This window comes from Callospermophilus lateralis, chromosome 1, assembly GCF_048772815.1.
Source record: "Callospermophilus lateralis isolate mCalLat2 chromosome 1, mCalLat2.hap1, whole genome shotgun sequence".
Classification (NCBI taxonomy): domain Eukaryota; kingdom Metazoa; phylum Chordata; class Mammalia; order Rodentia; family Sciuridae; genus Callospermophilus; species Callospermophilus lateralis.
This window is the reverse complement of record NC_135305.1, coordinates 25,020,224-25,026,223: the sequence shown is the minus strand read 5'-3', so window position 1 is coordinate 25,026,223 and position 6,000 is coordinate 25,020,224.

Here is a 6,000-nt window from a genome sequence, read left to right as displayed (position 1 = left end):
CTGGGAATTTACATGGGCACAGTCTAAAGTTTTTGGGTAATTGGTGACTGTTCCCTCTATAGTTCTTCCTAAAAATGGCACAACAACATCTTAACCATTTTTGTATTGGTCTCTCCCTTCAGAGATATTTTGGCTCTTGCCATCCTCAACAATTGGTTCTCTGGCATAGGGACTGAGGGGCTATGGGGAAGGGCTGGGAAATCTAAAGGAATCCAGTAATTTGCTCCTCTGTTCACCTATGAGTTAGTTAAATTATTAGCAAGAGCTATGCCACACACATTATGACTGAGTACAAGGAAAAAGTTTTTAGACCAAAATGAAAGAAAAAAATAGTATTTGGTATTAGTCATGGCTCTCCAGAGTAACCCAGCCAATAGGGAGCCTCTTACTCAGGAGGTGTGTGAGGATGGCCTTAGGCCTGAGCCTAAGGAACTCCATTTTAAAAACTCCAGTTTGAAACCTGCAATCTCACCAGGCGCACTCTCAGAGCCCTCCATTATGACCTCAAACAAGTTACTTCCCCTTACCATGATAAACAGAGTAAAGCCGCTGGCAGGCTGTACTGGCCTGGTAAGAAGAAATGGTGAGAAGATCAGGGTGGAGACCACCAGATCAGATGTTTCTGACCCCAGGGTAAATGATATCACTTAGAAATCTGGTGGTAGCTGATAAGGATTGAAAGAGGGGTCAAAAGCCCCCAAATTTAGTATAAATAATAGAGCTGATGAACAGGGATTCAGCCAGCAGAAACTGGAGAGCCTTTTGAGGACCTGACATCCCATCACTCGTCATCCTTTCCTTATCCTCTGGCGATCCTCACCTCTCTCAAATTCTACCGACTCATCTGGACCCTGGTGAGAGCCGCACCTTCTCCCTATAACCCTCTCCACAACCGGTCTTCCACTCCACACCAGGAAAAACCTGCCTTGGTTCCAGACCTGGTCACCGTGGTCTAAGTGAATGTGCATCTGCTGGACATAAAGCTTAAGGCTTAAGACTTTTAAAGTTAGCACACACAGGAAATGTCTGTCATTAATCTGTCATGATTAAGTGTGTTTTGCAGTGCTTAGAATTAATATAGAATTGTTTGCTGTGAATTGATTATGTTTATTGCAGTGCCTAGCATTAAGGATTGTCGTTTTCTTGATTAAGAACCTATAGAGTGAAATTGCATTGAATAATTTGAGTGAATAAAGCATTTAAAGGGGCAGAAGCACATGGACATTCTTTATTTCTCCCCTCAACTGCATATGTCACAATTTTACCCCCTCCTGACAAGGTGTCTGGCCCCCACACTCCTCTTTAACCATCAACTGATTAAACAAGGCCCAAGTCCCATTGAAGTGGCACCCCCTTTCTCCACAGAAAAGCCCTCTTCACCATGGCTGATTTTAGGACTGTTAGCAAAAGAGTCTCTATGAAGGAATCCAGTGTAGATAAACTTCCTATTTTCATGTTGCTTTGTTTTACTTGGCCACTGGCCAGGAAGATACCAGCACTCCAGGTGCAGGACACCCCCTTACTAGTTTTTCACAAACCTATCCAGTATAGTACTTGGAAGAAATGTGCAAACAAGGCCTCTGGCCTTGAGGTGGAGTTTCAGAGATGTCTACATTTTTAAGATGAGTTACAAATGGGCTCCATGGTAACAGCTGGCAGGGGGAGGAAAGAAAGGGGAGAAGAAGCTCTCCCCTTCTCAGGTGTTGTCCTGGAAGTGTTAACTTGCCCAAAACACTGAAAGAAAAAGCTGCTTTTATGTAAACTTCTGCAGAATGTGAACTTCTGAGCCCCTCCTCTTACATGCTGGGTATAAAACTCTGAAACTCCCTGAACTTGGGGTTCAGGGCATTAATTGATTATAGCAAAAGCTATACGCTCCGAACCTGGCTGCAACAAAATAAAACTGTTTCCTGCTGTCTTCGGTGTCTTGCTTCATTTATCCCTACAAAATTTTTGGTGACCCAGATGGGACAGAGGAGGTAAGGAAGTCTATTCTGCCTCTTTTGTCTCAGGAGTCCGGCTTCCCTGGGGCAATGAGGGACAGCAGTCCCCTTGGCACGCCCAGGCCACTTTTGGCCTGAAGGATGATCCACTTACCCAGCGCCCTGGGGCTGCCACCCCAGAGCACAAAGGAACCCACAGGCAGCAGGGAACCAGAATTAGGAGCATTACCCAGCTGAACAGGTAGGACCTGGGTCCATTAGTTTTGTAGCCCACCTGACTTCCCCTTCGAGGCCTAAGCAGGTGGAAGAGAGGCTTGATCACCCTCTGTGGGGTCCCGAGTACCCTCCAAAGGGGTTGGAGCTGAAATGGACCTGGGAGTCGCCAAGTAGTCTCTGTTCGGGGTCAGTGAGCAGAGGGGAAACCGTGACTCCCTTTTTGTTTGGTTTGAAATTGCTGGAATTTGGGTGGTATAGAAATTCTGTCCTGGCCATGTCTGTGTGAAAGTGTGTGAAAGTGTGTGAATGAATCAGACAAAGGGAAGGGTTCTGACCCAACCTGAGGGCTGAAGGGAGTGCAGAGTCCTGATCTGCAGTTCCATGGCACCTCATACAGTCTATGGTGGAATTTCACCAACCAACATCAAGGTGAAAGCTCCAGGTCAGGGGGTTGATAGCAACCCACAAGGCTAAGAGGGCCCTAAGTCCCCGCGAGGGGATCATCCTGAGATAGACAAGTGAATCTTGTCCTAAGTGTGTTTTGTTCTAAGTGTGCAACACCTATGCAGGGTGGAACATGGGAGGCACACTAAAGAAACTGAGCCTTCTGAAATGTGTGTGAGAAACCTTTAGGAAGGTTTTCCTGGTAATTGTGGGGTGAGACTCACTCCACAAAAGTGGCATACTCTCTGAATTAAAATGGCCCACCCAAGATGTCGGTTTGCCACCAGAAGGACCATTGGAAGAGAGACTCATTTGCTGAGGTCCTTTTGATTGTTGTTGGAACCCCTGAACCAATTCTCTTATGTTGATTGCTGTCAAGAGATTGTACAGAAACAGCCCCCTTGGTTGAGAGCCTGTCTAGATGGACAGTCCAAGCTGATGTTAGCCAGGAGCATAGTGGTCTCTGTAAATGTGAAATTTTTAAGCTGATTGTAAGCCGCAGAGCCTGAGTTAAAGTGTAAAAGACTGGACATTGTAAAGTTTCTAAACTGCAGGGCTTGGGTTAAAAAGTAAAAGACCAAGTATTGTTAAGTTCCCCTGCTACTCCCAAGACCTGTAATCCCTGTAGCTGTTAGGACAATACCCGAACTGCCCAGTAAATATTCTCACTGACTCCTCTGGTTGTCTAATAACCTGGGGTTCTGTGAAGCTGGCATGTAGGCATCACAGGACCTAAAACCAATCAGTTTAAATGTGCACCCCACTTAGAAGTGGCCAATCACCCCCGTCCAATCTGTTCCCGCCAATGAATGTACTAATCAGGTCTCAGAGTTGTTGTTCAATTTTCCTGTGCCTCATGATGATTTGTTCTGATGTATGCAAAGCCCCCCGCCCTCTCCAAAAAGTGTATTTAAGCTCTGCCTGACCTCTGCTCGGGGCTCTGGGCTGGTCTCCTTTCTTGAGTGGGCACGGAGCCCCAGCATGCTGGTTCAATAAAACTTCCCCCTGCTTATTGCATGAGGCTGGTCTCTTGTTGTCTCTCCCTCCAACGCTTTGCTGGACCCTTACAGTCTCTAAGACCAATGGAAAGCAGTTAAACAGAAAATCTGACTAGGAAATACAGGACAGGAAACAGTTTTCCCTATGAGCCAGAAGAGAATCCAAGACCTTATGTGCCACTCTACCCAATTTTGCCAAGACCACTGAGACAACAGACTGTCCCCTCAGCCCACTTGTCCTCAGAGGCAACAAATGATGGCCCCCAATACTGGCTATTCCTTCCTCTGTGATGTCCTCAGAGCCAAAGGCTTCCTAGGACCAAAGACTCTTTTACCTCCCAAGATTAAGGTGGGAGATTTGTCCCAAGACCAGAGCCACAACTCAGATGAGAACTCTCCAGGTGCCCCTGCAAGGGACTAAAGGACATACCTATGTGACCAGAAGGGAAATGTCTGAGGGAGACAAGGCAGTTTTGTGTGCCATTCTTTCTCCACCATTGCACTCATAGCTGGAAAAATCATACTCCCTCATACAAAGAGAAACCCTGGGCCATGACTGATCAGATGCAGCCCATTATGCAGACCTAGGGTGGTGTCACAACAAAGAAGAAGGTCTAAAGATAAAGAGACGTCAAGAGACCCTCAGAGAAAGTCTGAAATAATAGAAAAAAGAGATCAAAACACACTGTCTGTGCCCAAGAGTTAGAAGCAACTGGAGCCAGCCATGAGCCCTAGCCAAAGCCAAGTGCTTCTGCAGACAAACAGAGCTGAGATAAGCCACTTGCTGCTCCAGCATCTCCCTCTCGCACCCTCTAATAGTCCTGAACATTTCTCTGGGCCCCACATCTTCTTAAGACCCCTCTGCCCTATGAAACTGGCAGCAATAAGCAAAAGAGATGTGCCCAACTGACTCAGGGCTAAATGTCCAGGACACTGCCGCTGCCACCCTTCTCCCTGCCCAGAGGTGCCTGGGGGAGGAGGGGCACCATACAAACATTGCAGCTGCAATGCAAGTTTGTCAGTGAAGAATTGCACAGGTTCAAGCAACAGGGGATCAATGCAGCCTTTGTGGGACAGGCTCAGAGAGCCATTTGCCAAAAATTACAATCTTAGAGGGCTTCACTGAGAAGTGTGCCATAGAGCTGATGAAGATGGCCACCACAGTTTCCATCAATCGATACTCAGAGGCTCAAAGACAGGCAGACCAAAAAGATAGAGAGGAGTATGGATCTCTTTACAGCTGCCCTCACCACAAACCCAGAGGTCACTCAAAGGGGGTCTCACTAAAACAAAGCCAATGGTCCAAATGTTTATAAGGAAAAATAATCATTGCCGGACAAAAGGGGAAGCCTCCAGTGGCCCAGGCGGGCAAGCACCCACTGCCATGCTCAAATGCGAAGCCTTGAACAGAGAAGGAGTGAATGTTTTCCCCCAGCCTTTGGCCCCAGCCCCTCCTTTCAGTTTCTTCCCACTTGCTCAGAAGTTTGATGATTGACAAATATGGCAGGGGTCCCATAGACACACACAACTGTATCTGATGCACAGGTCCCCGTGCCTCAGGAGGGCTCAGCTGCTGCAAGCCCCCAAATGAAACAGGAATATATTCATGTTAACAGCTGATAGTGAGCCATAGGCTGCTCACTCCAAAAGGACATGCTACCCTGGCTCCAAGCCACACACTGTAAGCCACCAGCAGGAAGGGACACAGAGCCCCATGCACGCAGGCATACTGAACAAAAACACAAGTGGGGCAGCTACTATATATAATTAGAGCAGGCTTCCACCTGGCAGGAGGGTAAAACCACACAAAGAGAAACACCTAGCTGGGCACAATGTGGCTGCCACACTGGGACCTGCAGGGGACCACACCGCTGCCCTCCAACCTTGGCAGATGGACCACAGCGAGACTTACATAGGTGCCTTTTATACAAATGATGTCCCAGGTCATCAATCTCTACTAAGATCATGTGAACCATGTGTCAAGACAATCCACTATAACTAAGAGGTGGTAAAACATATATTTAGGACCTGTCCCACCAGAGGAGTGCAATGGATGGATGACTGTTTGGAAAGGAAAAAGGGTTCCATTGGAAAGACACTTGATTTAAGAGTCACCGATCTTGGGTGAAGGTAAGTGGCCACCCCAGAGGATTATTGCCATTATGCTCCAGCTACCTGGGCACAAAATGACAGTTGGAGCTATAAAACTCCTATTTACATGTTAAACAGAATTATTCACTTACAAGCTGTACTAGAAATTATTATTAATCAGACTGCCACAGTCTTTGACCTCCTAGCCACTCAACAGACCAGATGCAAGTGGCTAACCATCAAAACCTCTTGGCATTAGATTACCTACTGGCTGAGGAAAAGAAATATGTGGAGAGTTCAACAGCTCA